General features: G+C 42.6%; 2 long non-coding RNA genes across 2 annotated transcripts; one reads left to right on the top strand and one right to left on the bottom strand.

Annotated features, from left to right (window-relative positions):
• The first annotated feature begins 3,979 nt into the window (after positions 1 to 3,979).
• Positions 3,980 to 7,650, top strand: LOC147753156 (uncharacterized). The gene is made up of 2 exons (XR_015312042.1): positions 3,980 to 5,733; positions 6,478 to 7,650. It is a non-coding gene; the product is annotated as an uncharacterized LOC147753156 (long non-coding RNA).
• A 5,044-nt stretch (positions 7,651 to 12,694) lies between these two features.
• On the bottom strand, positions 12,695 to 23,707 carry LOC111262771 (uncharacterized). The gene is made up of 2 exons (XR_002681850.2): positions 18,364 to 23,707; positions 12,695 to 17,629 (listed from the first exon to the last, which is right to left on the bottom strand). It is a non-coding gene; the product is annotated as an uncharacterized LOC111262771 (long non-coding RNA).
• Positions 23,708 to 23,754: the final 47 nt, after the last annotated feature.

The raw sequence follows: 23,754 nt of genomic DNA, 5'->3' as shown, positions 1-23,754 counted from the left end.
CCAACTGGCCGTCCGTCGGTTTCTGATACCATAAAATTCTTACCATGTATTGCTCGTTACCGTAAAAGCGCCAATTAGGGCGGAGCACGGTGTTGAGATCCTTGATCGCGCAATCCTTGTAAAGCTATAGTTGCGTACCATTGCCCGTCATCCCACCTACGGTGTGACAATGATCTAGCTGAACAGAGTAACCGTTTCAGGAGAAATCATCAGGAGCGAAAAGTACTATGACGGCTACATCTACCATGGAGCCTTTGTGTTAAGGTCAGAGTTATATAAGCTCGTACGCTCACACAACGACACAGTCTTTAAGAACAATCGCGTTGAGGTGTATTAAAAAGTTTCCGTGCAAAAAGGCTTAGATCCACTTCGGCTAATATTGTGAAAATGGCCTTCCTTTTATACAATAAAAGGTTTCATTACTTGTTCAAGAGCTACTACTGGTGGTTCTGAATGCTTAGGCTGAGTCAGGCAAATCTCGCTTTCTTCGTTTCCAGCGTAACGGCATCGAAAGGGACCAAAGCTCTCTTGTACACAAAGCAATAAACTTGATTCTGCTTTTTTTCTATTTTAGCCAGTCTTTAATATGTTTATGCAGCAAATTTTTCAAAACATGTTGTCAAATCATTACAAGAATTCAAATACGTGTATATATAACCGATCAAAACGAACTTACGCCCTTTTACACGGAAACCCTTCTTCTACTCTCAACAATGGCGAAACGTGTTAGAAAAACGCCACTATTTTTTGTTAAATAGCGATTAGTATTCGGGAAGGTGCGCAGGGTTCGAGCAGATTTCGTTAAAATAATAAGCGAGATGGGTCACAGCTCGCTCAATTATATAATCGTTTTATCTTCCGAAACTAACGTGATCATGTATCACGGGATTGTTGGTAACTGTAGTCATGGGACAGAAAAGAGGGGCGGGCACGGAGGCTAGTAAAGCGGTGTCCATGCGCGCTGTAGTATACGTGCGACGTTGACACGTTACAGATAGGTGTAGGCCTGAACACGTTTGCTGGGGGACCTTACGTTGTAAATCATACGCCTATGAAGCTGAAATGCCGATAAAATCGGCATCGGCAGTTAGTCAATGCGCCTGCCGTCAAAGTCGTCACTTATACGTGATAGACGGTACCTGGTACTCGATCTACGTATTTATGTTACAGATCAGTTTGACACAAAATCAACAAGATGCGCAGCTTTAAGCTTTGCAATCGAACTACGCGGGCCTATGATACTATTTGACGTAAACGTGCGTGAGTTCCCGAAGAAGGCAATACGGCTTCTTTCCTATTGGACGTATTAGCTAGCAAAATAAGTCATAACTAGCTCTTTGATAGCAGACGGGTTAAAAACGAACGTACCTGCAATCTGTTTGATCATTTTAACATGTTAGGTAAACAGGAAAAAGCCTGCGTGGTAGCACGTTAAGAGGAGAAGTATAGGACGCTATATCACGACTTTATTATAGATAGCCCTCAGAAGAATCTTTTCTATCGTAAATATTTATTGATTTTCTATTATGTTAATCGTCAAACTTTACCTCCACTAAGTGTTTTGAATTTTACGTCCGGCATCACCGTCACGCATTCTATTACGCGACCGTGGTCTTCCAGAAGAGAATGAAGTGTGTCTATCTATATCCGTATTCAAACCTAGACTACCACGTGACTACAAGGTAGATGTAGATAAACCGCATTTACTTCTCCTAAGGCCTTCAGTCTGCTTGTGCCACCTGCATGACTAGTTCCTACCACTGCCCGCGGTCAGTTAATCCGTAGATATGCATTGGCCGTTAGATTCACATACATTCTTACACAGACACATACACATAAAAATACACGAACGCACACAAGTAACAACGTTCACTACATATGTCGAAAGCTTACATGAGTAAGTGTTATACATGCTAATGCTACGAATAATCCAGTGCGGGCCAGGACCACCAAACGACCGGTGATTCTACCCATCCAATGCGATCGCTGTTCCCATTGCAACTAGCACATTATCTTCAGTGCTAACTCTAATAATTGTGATGAACGAGTCTCGTATTAAATATGACCAGATTTCGTTTCGTAGCATGGTACTTGATTTTTGGTATAGACGTTATATAAACGAGTATACTCCTAATAGAAATAATAATAACGGTCGTAGTAAATAACAACGTGATAAACTCTATTGGTTCGACGAAAACAGACTAGCGCACCACCGCTTACTATTAGAGGAAAGAGTTGACACCCTATGCAAAGCTAGCTTGCATGATGGGGGGCGGGGGGGGGGGTAAATGGGGAGCGATTAGTTTTCTGAGAAAATAATAACGGTCGGAATACTGTCAGCCGAACACCTCTCTCTTCTCTTCAAAGTTTCGCTGGGCCAGTGAGTTCGTGCCCTTGTTTGCCTATCAAAGCCCGCAAAAGCAGAGTCTGGCACAGACATTCACACGCAAGCATAAAAAAGGTCACCGTATTCTGGTATTTCAGGACCACGACATTGCCGATCGGGTACCCTTCCTTCTTTCAACAGCGATCAGTCTGTTGACTGTTGTGTAATAATGTTGTATAGGAATAATCTATCCACATCCGAGTACAGATAAGCGACTTAAGGACAAAATAACATAATGCTGCTCTAAGAAAGGAGGATACTTAGAAGACGATGACGGTGATACGTGGTTGGCCTCTTTTGACTCGTCCGGTCATCCCTACACACTAAATGAACCTTTACGGAAATGGACGGTGCATACAGAGGGATAGCCCATGTCCGGTCATCCGCCTTCCAGGGATAGCACACGCACATTGATTTATATGCACACATCCTTGAGACGAAGGACCCGCTATGCTCAGACATAGCAATGGAAACTGCTAAAGAAGGAGCTCAAGCGGATAGGGCCAAACGGCGGTATTCACGTGCTATCAGTTTGTTGCACCAAAATACCAACATTAGCAGCCATTGAAATAAACCTATTCGAACATTACAGCGATCGGCCCAGTCGTTCAGGAGAATGGAATACTCCGGAAATAGACCCACCATTATCCTTTCCCTAACCGAATTCGCACACGCAAGAGTGCATATAATGTGCGGCATGGGCGCGGGGTTTAAAAGCTAAAGAGAACGAATCCTTTGTACCCAGCGAAAATGAAGCTTGTCGCTGAGGCATTGGAGAAGGGTCTGTGATATTGAGATCGTTTCGTTGCGAGGTGTTAGCGAAATCAAAAGCTCAACCAGAATAAGTAATTAAATTAAATTACAGTTATAATGTCAAGTAGTGAGGATATACAGTTTTAGCGTAACGATCCTGATCATTTTCTGATAGTCGCAGTCTATCGATAAGCGATAGGTTGTGTACAATCATGTTACTGTTTCAGATTGGCAGTTGGTTTTTTTAAGCGCCGATCTCCTCATTTACGCCACTAAATGTAACCGTCTTACGCACAATGGACGTTATAGTGGACAATGTGGATAAAGTTTGCCATTTATTGACTTACTTATATTATTATTACTTGACGACATCATCATAGTTAAAACTGGGCTAGAAATGACAGGTTTAGTGGTAAGCCTACGGTCAATATTTCATATACCTATTACCGTGCCGGTGAAAAGAGTTACTATTATTACGATTAACTTTTCGATGACGTTTCGATAGTGTTACTTTTAATAGTGATTTAATAATGTGTATATGTGCGAACTTCTTCAGAAGTTCGCAAGCGGTCAAATTGACTGATAGTGGCAGGTTCAATGCTAAAGCCCTTTTCGAACGGTTTTGCTGCCACTGGTGTTGTTCTTTGCCTCAGTATCACCGGGAAAGCTCCCTACGGTTTAATTTCTTAAGTTTTATGTGCATACTTCGTGCATACATGCACAATCAGTACAAGACATACGCACACATCAGTAATACAGGTATGGAATATCTTCCTTATTCATAATGGATCACTTATAAAATAATTCATTCAGTTAAACTAGAAATATCTTTATTACCATTCCATACAAAGCTGTTCGCGTCTAACGCAGCGACAAATGGACACGAGCCTATCTATACTTAAGTTTCAAGTGGCTACCAGCTGTTCATTATCGTTTCTCGATCCCGTATTTTGAACAGCCAGTCTTCAATCTTATTTTGGCTATACTAAAACTTATGAAAACTTGCGACGGAGACATCCGTCTTATCCTAGCCTGTATGGCTAACTATAATGAAACTGTGCAAAGAACCTTTTTACCATAGGGCTGTTTCACCCATCTTATTCCATCGAGTCGTTTTCCTTACCTCCATCTATGCCAGTATGGTAATTAATCATATTTTGTCTTTCGTATGCATGTCTGGGTACTTATCGCTCATTCATGTCCAGCTGCAATATACGCAGATGATTGGCTTGACACAAAGCTCTATAGCGAAGCAGGCATACAAATTCAACCAACTACCAAAAAAATCAAAACGGCAGGTTCTTAAAAAGCTGAGACAAACGGCGACGTTTGATGTGAATAAGGAACGCAGAGCAAACAGCCAAAGCCTGATCCCTCCATCAAGTAGTGATACCGTGTTGTCAACAACGATCCTGAGGATATCCGATTGCAAAAGGGTCGAAGCAATCTTTAAGCAAAGAGAAGGTCTACTTGCTTGGCGGACGCTTGTATGCGCATGTGTTCGCGTTAATGTGCCCAGAACACTCGTGCCTGAGTGCTCCGGGCTTCTCCTCTTCACAGGACAAGCCTAAAGCAACAACAGCGATAAATAGCACCAGATCGATAGTTACATGATGCAGATTCGGGCGTCCAACGACACAGAAAGTCTCGGCGGTGCGTTAATAGCGGCAGGCTATACAGGCTACGAGATCACATCGCTGCTACTAGACGACATATCATCGCTCAACTTTCCCAGCTCATCGTTATTATCGCCGCAGTCCTGTCATCGGCGCGCTGACGGGAGCGACTCAAGCAACAGAATCGTTGGCGAAGTATAGCCAACGAACGTCACGGACGTTTCGAACGAAGTAAGGCGTTCGGAATGGTCGGGTCAGGCAGCAGGCAAACTACGGCAGCTCCCAACAACCAGGGCCGGCTTGCATCGAAAAGCGTGCATGGAATAAGAATTGAACCGACATTTTGATCACGTGTTGTCATTGAATGCAGGCTATTTAACTTGAAATCACTTAAGTTTCAAGAAGGCAGTTGCTGTGTGTTTGCGAAAACAGTTTCCTGTGAAAATGGTATAGTGCAATTTGTTTTTAGAATCTTCAGCTGTTATCTCTACGTGGACAGGTTCCCGAAATCACCTCGTTCTTGTATAGCTTCAAGGACTTGTTTCACTAGGAGTCTGATGGAGGTGGTGTGTTGATGGACTTGTGCGGGGTTTCTCCAACGGACCAATGAAGCGACATGGCAACTATACTACAAGCAGCTATTAATCTCAATGATAATTTTTTTTTCAATTCCTTATTTTTCTGACCATTGATTTTCGGTGATCATTTTTGCCAAAGCTGAGATTTGAACGAGCGCGGCAATGCACTTGTAAATTACGGTTACCACGGTAACGCGGTCAGAGAGCTGCGCATTAACTATCCAGACCACGTCGCTTTACGGACCTCTCATATTAGATATGTACGATGCGCGAGCCTTCTCATAAAAACATGAGGAAGGAAGGAAGTGATAGTGTCTCGACCATCAACTTCCCGTTGATGATCTGCCAAGACGCGAAAGGTCGGGAGGCGGGAGAAATATCAGGATGTTGAAATGAAAAGGTGACTGCGCTTATTATATTGTCAATCGCCTGCTGTTAGTTATATCGACGTTTTCAGTTCTTGAAAAGGGTGGTAACAGTCACAATGAGATAACTCAAAGTTTCTGCTTGTACCCCTCTAACTGACTGACTGGTTCCCGTCTCGCTAATCATGTTCAGTTATTTGCCAGATTAGCTCCAGCTAACCGTAGGCCTTGATATTGACAATGGTAGTTATGTTGACCATGGCAGCGAACTAATGGGGCGCCAAATTTTAGCTGGATCTCCTTGTGTCGCATGGGGCTCGTTGGTATCTGCTGGGTCGGCTGATGTAGAAATTTCATTCACTTGAAGGGAAACCGAGAGCAGCGTTGTTATTATTGACCATGCCTGTGTCAGTAATCGCACTTGTGTAAATATGCCAATTTAACTACGTTGATAGTAAAAATAACTTCTCTAGTGGACGCATTGTCGACAACGGATCTAACCTAAATTGCATAGATCCCTGCATCGTACCGCTAGCTAACTATACGAAAGTATCTGCTCCTAATTAGGTAAAACTGAAAATGATTCAATATGCTATACAAATCGTAATTTTTAATTTAACAAATGCCAACTAAAATTTTTGCCTTCTGGTGTAGAAAAATAGCACTCGTAATGTACTGAAGGTGGCAGATGCCAAACGAGGCGCTTTTGCGTAATTATTATATAAAGTATAAGTAATTCAATCATTATTAATATCAAAGATGTGCTTATGTATTTACAGATATGTGCGATCCCGAGATGTGATTCCGCTCCAGATCGCTTCGAAATGCGCAGTAAGACTTTGTGCGTTTTAAAACTTAACCTATGGCTTGGCTGGCTCCCTTACCCAACAAGGTGCCCTCAAAGACATTGTACCAAACAATGAATGCAGTGTGAGTCAGGTCGCCGTACGTCTGGCGTTATCAACGTATAGTGTTGCCTGCCGGCCGCCGTCTTATCTTACTGTTCGTGGCCTTAAAAGACAATCCTAAACCGCTGTAAAATGTATTTCCCGCCAAAAGAAATTCCGTTATGTTTAAGATTGACCTCGATCAGCGTAGAAAGATTTGCTAATGGTTCAATTCTATAACGGGAATAGACACTCATTGTGATTCGCTTTTTTAGGCCCCTGATCCTCCCCTACCCCCCAACCTTTTTTCATTCTCTAAATCGTTGCTTCGTCGGGGCAATCTCAAAACTAAAGTTTTGCTTTCCTACAAAGCTGTGTGTACAAGTCTAGATGAGAAGCTAATTCGCAGCGGTCCTGATACTTCTTCCTTACTGCGTTTGGCGGGAACTGCCGGAAGCTGCCAGCGCCTAGAGTGATCTACGCTGTTAAAACTGTATCAAATTCTAAATTTATGCCGGTCCCTCAGCTTCTTCCGGTCTTCGTAGGACAGCAATTCTCAACTCAACGCCTTCCCATTACTCCTCCTTGCAAGGTCTATTTGTATATCTCGAAGGAAAGCGAGGTGTCGTGCAAATACCGCTAAGCGGAAGCTCTGAGGCACGAAGTTCTGGTAGCCCCTTTGATGGAATATCTAGATTTCGCTTTGAATTCAGATTACGACCAGCAAAGCATTCTTCCTGCGAAACTTAGTCAGATCCCTGTCGAGCTCTCAAACGCCGTAGCAAGCATTCCCGTGTGATTCATGCAGGTAAACACTTCCGCTGAATTTATTCGCCAGTTTAAAAAGACGCTACAGGTCGACGCCATCAAACTTGGCCGTAATGAGCATCTTCTGTATAGGCCTTCGTAGCTACGCTTTCCTTTGAAGGCCGACAACTCTCGACCTAAGTACAAGCACCGATATACAAAGTGTTGACTCGTTTGGGAATACGTTGCATAATCGTAGGAAGAATTTGCTATGTTTCACGTTGTATCTTGAATAAACAAAACATTCCCTTTTTTTAAGAGGACAGACTGATTTGTTAGTACAAAAATCTTTGTCCAAGTCAGAAAGCATGAGGGCTTCGTTTTAATGTGATGATATTATATATATATATATATATATATTATATATTGATAATCAGCCATTTTCTCCTTCGATAAACAGCAGTTATTGTACGGATATCGCACTGGTCTATTCATCCAGATGCTGCATGTGAGATCGCTCACCCATCGACTGGACCACCGTTCCGTGTTCACTCAGTCATCATTTCAATAGATCTCAATGCTGTTGTTTGTCCGCCTAGCTAGCATTATCCACTGTCCACCATTACAAAGTAATTCGTCCGGGTACTTAAAGCAGAACAAATTCGAAACGGCTACGGATTATTTACAACTGTTACAGCTTAGGTAGTACGCTTAGATTGTTACGCAGCTAAAAAACTCGTAGCAGTACTACCTTAGTAATTACCTTTACTTTAGTATTGAACTTTAGTATTCGATCTAGTTAACAGATATGTTACTTTAATACGCCAACAAATGTTCGCGTCCTCTTACAAATGCACACACGTATAAGTGAATGTACAAACTTAGTAGTATTTTTTAGGGCTTTTGCAACAACGACGGTACTCGACGATGCCAAACAGTTATAAACCAGATAGCGCTATCAGTAGAACCGCCGTAGCAAGGTGATACCATTATCATTTAAACTTAGTGCCCCTCTAGAATTCTGTGCTACCTACAAAAAAATAATAATGATACAAAGCACATATGTGTACATCGAAATGGCGTTGAAGGAAACAGCCATGTTCCCTCGTTGACCGGAAAGTTGACTACTGAATAGCTGGGAGACTGATGCTTAGCGAGCTGCCTAGGTGTGTGCATGCCGTTTGCTGCGGCTGGAAGGACACTTATTGCAAACTAAGATTTGAGTAAATCGGCGGTAATTGAACAGCAATGAGATCGCTGGTTAAAATCGACTCACCGGATATCGGTAACGACGATGGTAGAATCAGATCATATATGTATCATCACCACAGAGATATGTGTACGTGGAGTACTATTTTACTTGCAACATGTATATACCATGTATGTATTAGCCTATCTACGATTACTGAAAGCCACGGGTGAAGTCGACCGTTTCTTCCAGAAGTCGCTCAGACAGTCTCGTGAATATAAATCGAATGGATGAAACTATTTTAATGACTGCAACCATACTGTGCTAAAGTACTATTAATATTAAATAGGATCGATTGACTCTGAATATCTCTCATGGCCTGACAGATGGCGTTCACATCACTTATGAGTATATATGGTAGGCAGTACCAGTAAATATATGCCGTAGTGAAAATGTGTGGCTCTATATTAGTACTTAGCTATAATTATATATGAAAAAAAATCCCATTCGATTAACTACAGCAAAATTTTTAAATAAACAGTTGAGTAAAAAAGAGGTCCACACACTCGGTTTGTTATCAGAGGCTTGTTATTACAATTTACATCTTTATTGCATTCATGATCACGTAGTAGTAATCTCGGCATAAGTCTATAGAGCATATTAGGCCACTTCATCGGATGAGTGTCCAGGACGCTTCAAGGCCATGTAAAACCCCGGGATGCCTAATTCCTGGAACTCAATCGAGTCAGTCAGACTGGGTAGACTTCGCGCGAATGTCTCTGCTGTTGTTGGATTGCGACGTAGTATACCGGCAGAACAATCCTTTGTCACACAAGAAACCGTTATTATTGTGGTCGAAACAGAATATAGGCTTTCGGCACGGAATCAGCTAGACGAAACAGCGATGCTGTAAGATTCGTATTGTCGTTTGCTTTTTGCCTGTAGCTGAGAATGATTTCGGGACCTTATAGGATAGGCTTATCAGAAAACGAAGGCAGTCCGCCTGCCAGATCCATAAACAAGGGCGAACAAGTTTTAAGGGGGCATAGCACAGGCCTAAAGTCCATTGAATGGGAATTGAGGCGAACAAGCTTATGGATGTCCTGTTTATAACTAAGGAAGAGTTGTTTCACATGGAATCTGAGTACTTTATTAGTAAGACCGTGAGACTAGTAGGCACTATGCAGTAACTGAGACTAAATCAGAGCTGCCAGGGTTATGCCTGTTTAGGCATATAATTGTCGATAGGTAAGTAGGTCGATGAGTAAAGGTATTTTTGGCATAACACTAACGATGAAATGACATCTCATAATGAATTCCAATGAAGATTAAGTTGAAACTGATCGAAGATCAGGTACTTGCTGAGCCCGTTAAAAAAATTCGTTCGCTAATATGTAGTTGCAAGTGTCAAGATAGAGCATTTCCAGGTAACATTTACAATCACCTCTCTAGTCACGTCATATTTCAACGTCTAGGTTTCGCTGCATCTTTCCATCACCCCCCATTCAAACTATGCTATTTTACCTTTATGTTTGCTTAGAACCCCTCGTAACGATGAAGAGCACACCCCCCATGTACCCACCATCGAGTTGGGAGTATTTTTCTGCGAATAATAAACGGATTTGCGTTGCTTGCATGACGATACCTAAATAAATATAGAGCGACGTACCCCTTTCTATATACGAATGTTTTCATTGGCGGAGTCCGTTGTGGCTACAGGTGGTAAACGGCCTGAGGTAACGACAGGACGCCGATACAATAACGAGGTAAAAGAATACGCCGCAAGCTCCGCTCGGCCTTGTCACCTATTTACCTTTTTGTCCGTCGAAGATCAGTTACAACAAAAAGGATCGTGCAGTTTAGAGCAGAAGCCAACTTTGAACTGCCAGCAAGGCACAATAGCTAGCGCATGACGAAATTCATTCGATGAAATATAATGATCTAAGATTCTGGGGGCTTGAGGCAAGCCAACTGCAGACGAATTCAGCCGCCAAAATGTCGCACCAATAAATCCATTAGAAATTTGAGGAAAAAAAAAAGTAAGAAATCCGATGTATCAGGGCTATTGACAATGATTGAAAAAGCCCATGACAAAACAACCGTATATATATTGTTAATTCAAGTTAAAGGTATATATAACTCCGGTCACTAGTCAGTTAAAACAGGTATATTCTTAGCTTAGCTCGCTATGTCGATTCGTTGTACGCCTCTCATCACCACATGATGACCTATTAACAATTTCTTCATCTAACCCTAACTTCGCTAAAAATTTGCGGCAAGCACATAATAGTACCATGTGCTATGGGTTTCTTAAATCAACAGCCAACAATACTACGAATGAGTGAAAGCACGCGAGGCAAACTGACCTATCGAAAGCAATGCATTCACAAAGAATCCTTGTACACATGAAGTATGCACAACGAATATGTGTATACAAGAAAATGTCTACTAAGCAATGACGTGCCATCTAGGCGGCAAGCACACATGGTCAAAACTTCACATAGAGCCTCCTATAGAATTCTCTTACCCTATAATGTCAACGCGCCCCAATCGAATTCAAGCGTTTCGTAGAAATGAATTTGTTTAGCGCAGAAACCGGCTCGGAGATTTCATGATGACAGGCCAGTATTTTTAAACTTTAAGACGACAGCCTGTAGAGCCTACTCAATACAGGCCATAAAATATCGTGTGCTCAACACCAACTGATCTCAGAGTCGTGCGATAGTTCGATTGAGTCAGTTGTCCTTTCGGTGTCAAAAGTATCCGAAGTAGTTTCTAGGGAGTTGCTCCGTCGACGGCCAATTTAGCGGTAACTCAGATGAGACGATTAATCCTTAGGAACAGAAAAGCTATCATTCATACAGCCAACCCCTAGCAGAGATGAGGTCTGCGAGCCCCTTGCTATGAACGTGGATCGTGTTGGGCCGACAGTTGCTTCTAAGTATCACCTGGAATAGGCTCTTGTCCGCTGCCAACAGGCCAATAGTGGCTCAGTGATGTCCGGTGACTCAGTCACTATAGTGAACCACCCTCTCTTTCGATGAGATGAGGGCTGTATTAGACGTGACCCACATGTTGTCAAGGCCGTAGGCCCCTGTGAATGGATCGCACGAAAAGCAGCTGAAAAGCAGTCAGCAGCCTAGTGGCCCTAACAGAATATAAGGGGCATAATGGCCTCACGCATAACACCCACACAGAAATACATAAATACGGTGATAACGGCTGCAGAGCAGCAGATAGCAGCCTGAATATCTACGTGCCGTCGTAGACTTTCACTGGCCGAGGGGGTCTGGTTCATATCTTGCATGTGCATACAAGGGACTCGACTCGTTTGCTGAGTACTCAGAAACCTATGTGACGTTAGCCCGGATCAAATTTTCATCGGTGGCTGCTGCTGGATCGTCCATCGACACGACCTTCAGTTGATAACAAAACGATACGATCAGGATCTTCGTTTGACACCAATAGCACGGCGTGTGTATATGCAGGCTGAGATATCATTTATAATACAATATCATAATTATTATAATACCTGCCAAGAAAGAAAATTATTGAGTTTTGTCAAAGAAAGAAGAAGACGACTGCGGACCGTAATGTCTCATTCAGAGCAAGGTAAGCATCGGACTTTGTGCAAGTAGGGGACTAATCTGGCCCTGCCCAAGTGGGCAAACTGTTTGATTACTATAAATATCTACTAAATTCATTGCCGCCATTATAAGGATCATCATACTGTACATATCAAGGATTGTGTCTTGTTCTAAGTGGTGTTTGAAGTCACTCCTAAGGCCTCTCCCTAATTTTTGAAGTTAGCTCCAAACCCTCAGTTGAATCAAATGTAAAACCTTAATTAATTTTACCCGAACGGAATAATCTTCATATAAGACGATAATTCCTGGAAAGCTAAGAACATCTGCGTCAGTTTAACCTTGGATAAACTCTGTTTTGAAGATGGACTCACTAGAACATTGTGTACGTTTGTTCTAGAACTTAGGTGCGACAACGACTTTAACAAACACTGACTTTTATAAAGGGGACGCGTACTTCTTGAAAATGGATAACTTTGTTATTGATTATTTGCAGCTTTCGTTTATCGGGCGCTTTACTCTGTTGAATTTAAATACGCGATATCAGATAAATACGCGGACAGAAGAACTGAAGGGAATGAAGGAAGCATTTCGAGGAAGATTTTTCTTTTATTAGAATTTGCATTTATACTAGAAATAAATACTTTTTCTTCGATTCATACGTCTTAGTCAAATACTGTACACTCCTACATAAATATCTTAACACAATATGCAACCCCTAGCAGGCCACGAAGTCACTTTGGTCTTCAACTAATTCTATCCGAGCATGAAGTCACAATAGATTTACATATGCTCACTTCGTTCCCGATGATCGAGTACGTTTGCCATTAGTTACCATCGCACACTTTCAATACCCTGTACTTGTACATCGACAAATTAAACGAAACCGACGTTTCTGCTATTAGATCAAACCTATTACAAAATTTGAGTTTCTATAGGCCCGAAACAACGACAGCCTGAGTGAGCCTTATATCTCGACCGTTTGTGCACGAAGATGAATGTGCTGATAAATGCACATAAATGATGTTCTACTTAATCCCACACATGAGCAAGATGAATCATTCCTAAATACACTACATAGCTTAGCTATTATAAAGGAGTACTTAAATTGGCATAAACGTGATTTTCAATTATTAATCCACATACTCATCAATGGTCTGTATTATTATTGGGAACGGTAGTATTTCGAGCGCCTCAGTTCTCAGGACAAAATAGCTCGCTCATTGACAGATAGAAACCCAGCCCATCTCCAATACATCGGTTTCTTTTTTCACTGTAGTCGTTAGTTCTAGCGTTATTTATTTTTTTTAAAAGAAGATTTAAACAAGATTACCACGAACAACTCTGGCAGGCAAGCTGAGCTATTGTAATTACATACATTTTGCTCTTACCGCGAAATTCGCGATTGTCAATTCCTCATTTATCTTTATGAATGTAAAAAACATCGTTAGGTGATAGAAGGTCAAATAGGCTTCGGGGCCTTAAAAAAACGCTGCTGGAAACGATTTATTTTCTAACTTCGTCTTTAATTTGTTACTCCTATCCTCATATTTATAATGTATATATTCGCAGTCGCTGTAGTTCATTATTCAAAAGCCAAGGATCGTCACGATGACAGGAAGACTCTATTTCTTAAAGTGGCCAATAATAGACCCCCGCTGTCGCTCCCCCTTTTCTTTTCGGGGCTACATTTTCAGTCACCATTGTACCTCGGGGCAAGTCCATTCACAAGAATTACTTATGATACACAAGATGAATGTTTTCCGCTGCTGCTTTTGTAGCTATTGCTTGAGATACGGCTTTGCCCTTAGCAGAGAAAGACACTTAGTGGATGACCCATTTTGTCAAGTGGTCGGGATACATATTCCACGTCACGTTTTCTTTCGTACTCTGTTTTAGGTCACGACCAACGCATCGACGCGACAGTGGTGCCTTGAAAATTGGAGTAGAACAACTATTGCCCCAGACATATATAAGGCTATGCTAATAGACAAACACATTCATCCTGTAGTGACTGTCGATTGTATGGCATGTCAGGTGGCGCCTAGAGACAGCTGTGGAACGAATGTGCATAAGCGCTATACTATACGCTATACGTGCTACACGCATAATAGAAAGGATGCTGATTCATGACCATTTTAAGGTTCCGCTGCTAATGGGCATCCTTGTACAGAGTTGCATTTCCTGATGCGTCTAGACCCAGAAGCCTTATGATTCAGTCCAGCTTCGCCTTAATAAATTGTTTTTGAATATGATTTTTGGAAAGGTTGATAGCTCCTTCGGGTACTAGAAAGGGTCTTGTGTTTCTTTTATCGGGAGTGTCATTGATTAGAGAGAATTAAGTGCCGTTTGGTTGTCAAAAGCCTTAGGCCGATTAGAGATCGCTTCAGCTGTACCACCCTCATCGCGATTTCGTAGGGAAGTGGCACACAATCGATTGGGAAAACTACTGATGTTTAATAACACCTCGTTCCGGCAGAAGGAGACGACCGTTGACGCTTCACTGATACCCTTAGCTAAATTCTATCACTCAGATCAACCCTTAACTATTGCCTGTCTATAAACTTATCCATACAACTCATTCAATATTCGAGTATGCGTTAATTATCAGTCCATAGCAGAAAGCGATAGAGCTATGGAAGTTTTTTTTTTTTTTTTTTTTTTATTGAATAGCACCGAACAAAAGAACTTTGGATGTAAAGCCTAAATATATTTAGTGATACTCTAGGGAATGTTGTTCAGTTAATAAACGTTTAGGCGGGTACATTCAAATATCGAAGTCGGAAGTAAAAACGCTGTTTTATGTGTGGCTTACTGAATTTTTCATCTGAGATAATCTTCTAAGGACTATGAACCAGTAAGGGTGGTGCAATGTATTTCCCTTGTAAAGAGAAGAAAATCCGTTACAAACAAAAGCATAATTGGGTCATGTGTGAATTGAGGTGAAACCACAAGTAAACACTGTTCAATAGATCATTATCAGTCCTTCTGTAAAACGGGGCATCTTCTCAAAAACGTCGTTACATCTAAAGCTCGACTAGCTTTTTAAGATCTGGAGCTTATTAACAGCTCCTAACAGCCCAAAATGTAATGAACTGCCAAATCCAAAAAAAAGGTAAACTTTAACTGGTTTTCAGGCAAACCAATATCGCGCCGCCTTTACTAATTTTAGAGAGGGAAACTTGAAAATGACCCAGGAGTGATTATATTGGCTCGAGTCGTGATATTTATAGACAAAAAAAAAAGCTATTCTAGAATATGGAAAATATGTAGACTCACTACAGAGCATTCTTACCGTGTATGTAGGTTTATTATTATTATAATTACTACTCAAAAAGAGAAAAGTAACTTGTTGAAAGTGAAAATAACGGTAACGAGCGGAAGTCATCCCAAGTCGCCCTTATGCAACAGTCTATATTCTATTTATGCATAAAATATCGTCTAGAAGTATTACGAAACGACACTTAGAGGCAGATTTCAGAGAACTTATATCAGCTTACTGTTATACTTTCATTTTTTTTTTCAATCGATCCCCACCATAACGTACTAGTTACATATCGCCAATTCATTTATCTTCCGTCTAATGTAATTTCCTATATAATGGCCCATAACGACGATTGTTGCCTTGACTCTAGAAGTAGTTAGTAGATACTGGGCCTCACCAATATCATGGAAAAACTGCAATATAAAAACAAGACACAAGCCTAATCAGGACACTCTATTAACACCTGTTCGATGTCCTGTTAAATATACCATATTCTTTATACGACTGTATCGCATCAATCTTATACTCGGTAAGCAAGGAGCTAAATTGTGATTTAGTTGAAATTAATTGACAATTCAAGACTCTTATTAAGGATTCGAAATGGGCAGAGTGCTTCCCTAGTGGCTTTGAATTCGTATCAACTTCGCGGGGATCGCCATTTATAGCGCGTCGAACCCTATCATTTTGCAGTATTCATCTGCCGCGGAGGCCTGCAGCCTGACGGACTATTCTCGCTTGATTTGTTCTGTGGAAAGCGATCGTGCAAACGTGTCATCTAGATCGCCGCCCTAACAAGATATCATTGATTATTCGCTATACGTTTAATCGAAACTAAGGGTATAGCAGGACAAACAAATTGCAGACGATCTAAATTTGGCCAGCGGGCACTGCAAATGCTAGTCGGGAAGCAATAAAACTATTTACAGCTAACAGCTGGCCAGATAGTCTTAAGTAGGACATTGCCAGCTCTACCCGAGACATCTGGATTAAGGTCAACGGAACCTATTCAATCGTCGACGTTATCTGGCTGAACCAGTATAGTACTAAAAACGATTTTGAAACTTTTAGTGGTTCTTAAACCATAATTTTGGTAATCAAAAAGTGGAAAAGTTCGAGCGAAGTACGAAGCGCAAGTGGCTGTGGCATCGGAGAAGTCGCAGGTCGGTGCAAAACGAAGTAGTGCGCTTCTTCAAAACTCGGATAATTTCTGCCCTGGTTTTTCGTCTTGTCTGTACGGAGAACACTGACAAATTCAAGCAGGACTTGTCGATATACAAAAAAGCGCCGTTGAACCTTACCTAAGAAAATATCAGAAAGTATCCTCAGAATCGCGCTACCACACAATCCGAACAACAGATCAGTGACGTCCTATAGGGGAATACATCAGGAGCGTGTGATGGTGTATACCGCGTGTCAGAGGTGAATACATTCACGGTCCCCGAAATATAAATATTTCCGGTGAAAAATTTTCTTTGTCTCGGTTGATATGGATATTGTGATGTTTCGATGTTCGAACAATCAGCAAAGTGCGATATGACTTATATAGACTACCGTGGCAGTTATCTAGTGAGTGAATCAGGAACGTGCAGGGCACCATGTTTTAGATCTTTTGGCCAAGGTCTACAACAAGAGTCGAAGGTTGACCCTTCAGCTGGGAGCACAACTGTCTTCGCCGCCATCGCTGATATCTAACAGACCTTCTCATGTACCCTGCCAATGCCTCCGCCAAAAAAATGCCTGCAATATGTTTCTCCTGAGTACACCCCTTACACCCGGCTCCTCACCCAGATCAATTGCTGATCGTGAACGAAGTAATGTTTACGTGCGCCCAAGCGTTGCAGAGGCTGTCGGCCATATTGGTAGAGAATTGCGGAGTCATCTTTTGTAGCATATGTTTTTCTGTCAATTTCCATATCCGCTCTTCAGATGACGAGTAGTAATATGTAATGTAGACTGGATATGCAGGATTGAGGGCCGCGCCTTTGGCGGTGATGCAAGCGCCGGTCACCGTTGAAGATAAACTTATGAGCTTGCCTATATACAAACGCACTGTGATAATAAAATGGAGATAGTCCACATAGCGTGCATAAATAATATACAGCATTGATAATACTATATGAATAATGCATACACATTGTAGGTACGCTGTTTATTGCTTTTTTCTCTAAAAATTTACAAATGTTATGAGGTTATGCCCCGTGGCCTATGGGGTTGTCGCATGTTTGCTGCCGTAACGCGTACATTTATGCTGTCATTGCTCTGGAACATATTTGCCACCAGTATCACAAGTTCAGTCAAATTTAGCGGATAATTCGATTTGATAATAGTCATTTTTCGTTAACTCTCATTAATTTCGTTACCATTTGTAAGAGATGCTACCTCTACAGTGATTGGTACAAAGCGGATTTCCTGCCCTACTATGGTGATTTTACATCCTGGCAAAGTACCGTTTGTGAAGCTTACGATTGGTGGAGTTACCACGAAAGGCCATGCGTACCCACCTACGTTAAGTGCATGTACAGAAATATACCTCTCTGTTATCATGTATGTCTGCATTTAAATATTAAGTAGTGTTTAATTCTTGGAAAACGTTCTTTTCTTTTTTACAATTTACTGTAATATATAAAAAAAATACGTAAATAAACTCTACTGTTCCTTAATGTACTTAAGATATAAATATGAATATAGAACCAATATATAACTAATTGTGGTCATCCTTTAGATGGACGCTTGCTTCCACGCATCATAGTCCAACTCGACAATGTACTACACATGAGTCCCGTACGTATAATATTGTATGGTAGTCTGATATATGATCTGCCGTGTGTACGATACTGACACATATTCACTGCATACATATTTATGTGTGTATGTATAGGGTATAAACAATTCTAAAGGTTTCTCGACTCCGTTCATTTTTTCGCAACCTTTGCGCCGTGTCGTCGACCACTATCATAGTGCACAAGAAATGGATAGTCTTTCTCTGTATTTACCTCAGTGTCCATCTGCTAACGAAGATTGCAGATGTAAAGAATGAAGAGGTATAATCTTAGCGACGAGGTAAAACCGCCATTGGCCATCACCACGACGATGATTCGACGACCTATGTGGAAAACAGGCAAGTCCTGGAGTGAACGGTATTGACCAGCGTTCCGCATATCTAACTACGAACAAAACACTGACGGATACTGTTTTAGCTTAAGTAATCGTATTTGTAGCTGCCGCATGGGCAAGCAAGGCTCTCACTGCTACGGCCTAGACCAAGCGTATAGGCCTACAAAGAACCGTAGGCTTATCCACCTTTCGCCCGGTAGCTTGCACGAACCTCGGGATGGGAGAGGGCCTAACCCTCAAACGCCTCTTTCTCTAAACTCTGGTTTCCGGTAGCCGTGAAGACCAGCCACGCCATCGCACATGCTGCACAACCATCCGAAACTCGGGTTTTCAGGAGCTGAGGCCCCAACGAAGCGAAGTCTCCTTGTGAAAAAGGGTCATCGCTTCCTTCTCTACATCGTCGCCGACTCGTCCCTCTCGTTAGGCCTCAGCGGTGGCTACTACAGCTATTGCTGTTTGGTTACAGGCTCATAGCCGGCTGAGCCAGCTGCTGCTGTTGGGACACAGGCCAGAGTGGTGAGTCAGAAATAGTTCTGCGGGGGCGTAAATGCGTATAGCTTGGCGGCAGAGGCAGCTCTGGCACCACCGTCGACTAACGCAATAGCGTGCGCGTCCTTCGGGTAAGGGTGGATGTATGAGGACAAAGCGAGCTGTATAACTCGGGCTAGTAGCGATACTCCCCGTTCAATACGGGCTGATTGGCGCTCCAGCCCGGTTTGCTGCCCTAAGACTTAGTCTCAGAAAGCCCCTTAGGGACCCCTCTTAACTCCCTTGCCTTTTACCCTCTAGCTCTTTGTCAACATCTCTGCGCGGAACGTCCCCCAATCGTAGTGTTTTAAAAGAGGGAATGAGACGTTTCGTAGGATGTGAAAGGTATTCTACTAAATACTAGCAGTAGTTCAAAGGTGATAGGAAGGGTAGTTCCGGGAGGTTTCTGACCAGTACGGGTTTGGGTGGATGTCGGGGTCGTACGAATAGCAAACGCACACACAGTCAATGTCACTATTGGATCTGGAGCAGCAGCAGAAAAACAAGACTAACGATCAGCAGTACAAAATAACAGCGGTATAGGTACTGTTATGGGAAACTGCCACGCTACATCGGGGAAAGGGCCACGCCAACATTAACCAATCAACCGGTCGGCTGTCGCACGGACTTCGCTCTCTGATGTGAGGTTAGGTATGCACTAGGCTTTAGCAAGCTATGTAGTGTGCATTGTTTCGTGTCGTCAGCGTCTGCGGAAGCTCCAACCCTTATCAAGGTAACACGGAAAAGGAATATGAAGCAATGGAGGATTCGGAAGAACTTGCAGATTATGCTCGTCGCATCGATTTTAGCAGAGGCTTCGTTCCACTACAGATTGTTACCGCCGTTCGGGGCATATAGCGTTACTTGTAACTATGAATGACCGGCAGACTAAGCACCAGACGCGGAAGCACAGCAGCGACGCTTATCGCACATCGAACCTACAGAAAACGAAACCAATGTTATATTCGCTTACTTTTTAGGAATCGGTAACAATCCTCAGACTTTGAATATTTTCGCCGCTCTGACATTTGTCAGCATGGCATACAACAACACGTAGGTACGTCTCAGAAAACAGCCGTACATCTCGCGTGTGTTTCAATCGTTCAAAAACAATAATTCTCAAAACGATAGCGGGCTTCAGAATTTAGTGAAGTGTCGTTAGTTTGTTCTGACCGAACAAACCAGATGCTCGCAGACAACTCTGTTGCTAATGGCTAGAGTCAGGAAGGTAAATAAGCGATCAGCATGATGTCTCCTATAAAAATATCACGGAACAAGCTAACTTCACAACTGCTTTTGTAGTCCGTCTCGAGGACACCAGCTGAAAACAAAATGCGCGCTAGCCAAACATTCGGAGTGATATCATAGGACTTCGTACATGGACAAGTTCGGCATAAAAAGAGCTATTGGACCGCCAGACAGTAGCACTACAGAACAAGCCGCGTTCGACACTGCTTCGGCCGACGGACAAAAGGGACATTCCATGAGGAAGGCTTGACTGGGCAAGGCGGCATGACGTCGCACGCTGTTACTATACTGTCGCGTAGAGAAATGCCCCTCGCCTTGACAATGATAACACACAAAAATTATGTTGCTTTTTGTGGGCAGAAAAGACGATGTTGAATAATAATACTCTTATATTACAGTATCATTGAAAGCATTGTTTTCATTCCCGTGTCCCTGTCTCATTTATGACTGTGTCGTACGCATACTCTGTCATAAATCTGTCGTAGGATCAGACACTTGGTGTTCTTGATGATTATGGTGTTCTTAATGCTGTTCTTGCTACTTTTGCTTCACGCCGTTTATTAAACGCCAGTGTGGGCGAACGAGCGCGGGAATAGGCCAACCACTGCGATCCACTCACTAACCAAGTGACCTGGCTGTCGCAGCGGAACAGCGTCAACAGCAGCGGCCGTCACTTCCGAGGCCTCCATTGAGACACTATATATGGAGCGGCAAAAAGAAAGTGGAGTAAAGACGTGGGTGCATTGATTGCGTGGGGGGCACGTCTGTGTGCTCCGGAGAACGGGTATGTATTGTATCGTGTGCGCGATCCTGTGATCACACTGTTCCACCCCTCTCCTCTGAGTGCCGACGGAGGGAGGCCTGAGACAAGCTAAAATTACTGCGCGAAAAAGAGGAGGAGTTACAGACACTGGTAAGGCCATTAAATTCTAAATAGGAGGACGGTAATTGAGAGGGAGTCAGGAGTTGATGAACTTATCTTCTGCACTTGGCCAGCGTCAGGACAAAACACGGGGGCATAGCAGCAACAAAAGTAAACTTGCCAGATAAAAAAGTTGTAAGTGTAAGCTAGATCCATTGTGGTCAGGATGTTTCCAGGTGGTCAGGTTTCCTCAATTCGGCGTAAGTAGTATTTGTACTGCGCATGACGATCGACCTCATATTGTACGGGAGTTATATAATTTATATGAACAGCTAAACGATCCAGTAACAGTTGAGAATTTCTACAAAGTGTGACGAAATTAGGTTTGTCTAGCCGTAGTTTGACATAGTTGATATAAATTTCAACAACCATGTCAAAACAACCCTAGATATTGGCTCTACAGTAGTATTTGAATGTTGCCGCGTCCTAGTTGAAACAAGCACTGCATAATATTCAGACGAACGACGGTTACGAATCTGAGGATTTGATAAATAATTGTTACCTTAACATCAACAAGTTACGGACATTTTCTGATGATCTGGGATGTATAGCGGCATAGAATATATATTATCTTTAAAATTGGGCATGTTATGCATACCTGATGCAAGTAATTGTGTTGCATGCCGTTGGGAACGAATAAACCCAGTCGGTTCTGCAGATCTGCGAAACGTTTTCCGCATTTTCTATAAGCCAATACAAAATCAATGTCTACGCATTTAGGTTTACATTTATCCAACACTCGCTCGCGCCTTACTTCAATTGAATCTATCATTCTATAGCACAGGGGATGCTTCTATCTAAGGTCGTCCGTAAATGAATAGGCGGCCTATATAGCCACGCGATTCCGTGTGACGTTACTGCTGGTAACGTGTTTCGTAGATTCGAACAATTTGAGCACTTGGGGGTCCTAATCCTCAGCTGCTCCAATAGTGCATCGGGTGACACTATGCTATGTACGCAGCAGAACACAAAAAGCTGGATGAACGCTTTTCGAGCTAACTCGGAGCTTAAGTATCGCTTATACTCAGCTGATGCCAGATTTTCTCAGTACTCCTTATAATCTGACGATGCGTCGTAACAGAGGCGCATTCATAGCGTCTGAAAGAACGGCAAGCAATTGTGTACGAAAAGTTCAGCGGACGTCCACTTCAATACATGCTGTTATTGGAGAGACCGTACTGGGAAAATTGCTCAACTGAGCCTAAACTAACGGCTCAAATACAATTTACAGTACAAATAAAACCATCGAACTCTGATTTATTTTTTTATATAGATGAGAGCCGATTTCAGCTCCTTGGCACAGAGACCTTTCAGCTTTGAACTTAGATGTACGCATACAGCCCATAAGAATTAATTTTGCCATTGCCATTAAGCAAATGTATTACCAATGCGCATTTACTTTTTTGTTCCGCTAACCCCTAATCATCAGCTTGTCTTCTTCCACCTATGACTTTTTCCGTTTCTCTAAGACGATCCCCTTTTTCTGCTCTCAGCAGAAACACCAGTATCCAATAGTCCACCGGTTCCCTGCGCGACTCGGCTCTATTTTGAGTGTTCTACTATTACTTGCAATTCTGTACTCGCTTTCTGTTACCGATTAGCAGCCGCTTACCAGCTATACTTATACACAGTTATACATACATTGTTTTGATATGCTATGCCCATCCCCGCTTTCGCTTACAGCCAAGCTACGCGCGTATATCCTGCATTGCCTGTCAATTGGCCGACAACGTTATAGGATCGCTAGACAACGACAGGGTAGCTAGAATCATCGGCGGCGACAATAACATCCCTAGGCTTATCATGCAGTTCTAGCCCTGTATTTTGCTCATACTATTTTGCTATGATATCCTCCTCGCATTTCTAGCTTGGGCCCGCTCGAATGGCTAAGTTTAGCAATCACTGCTACTGCTATAGGCGTCAATTTACGCAGGCCGAGGCCGAACGTACGTAAGCTGCTGACGACCTTAAGCGAGCACGAGCGTTCGCAATGCGAAGTGAGCAGCGGTCCTGGTGGGCAATCAGGCAGGCAGGCAGGCAGGCACGCACGCAAGCGCTCACTCATCTCGGTGGAGAGGAGGTTGACGGGTTATGTGTGGGTTAAGCTCGTCGTTGTTGCTACTGTTGTTGTCTAATTCTAATCTATGTGTTGCATCATGCCGAAACAGGGAATACAAAGGTTGAAAGACGGGTTCAGCCGATGTGAAACAGCATAACATCTGTTTACATCTAGCCGATGGAGTAAATACTAGCAGCTACCGTAGACGGCGGGTACCACTTACACGTGTCGAATTTTGTTACACTCGAATACGATACCTCAAGTGTTATGTTATAAAGCTATCGCATATTGACGGCCATGTGGCCAGTAACGATACGCTGCGGAAAAGTCGATGATAGCACTATTATCGTAGTCAACGTAGACACCACTGGTGTCTACGTCGTCACTTCTATTACGCCAGTAACCGTTAGCCCTTTGGCGTCGGTCATGTGACGTCGGCCGAGCGTATGTACTCTCCTCTCTGTTATCGAGGATGGACAGATGGTGGAAAGCGGCAGATCACAACCCGATGGC

Source organism: Varroa jacobsoni, unplaced genomic scaffold (genome assembly GCF_002532875.2).
Source record: "Varroa jacobsoni isolate VJ856 unplaced genomic scaffold, vjacob_1.0 scaffold_700, whole genome shotgun sequence".
Lineage (NCBI taxonomy): Eukaryota > Metazoa > Arthropoda > Arachnida > Mesostigmata > Varroidae > Varroa > Varroa jacobsoni.
This window is presented reverse-complemented; position numbering and strand designations above follow the sequence as displayed.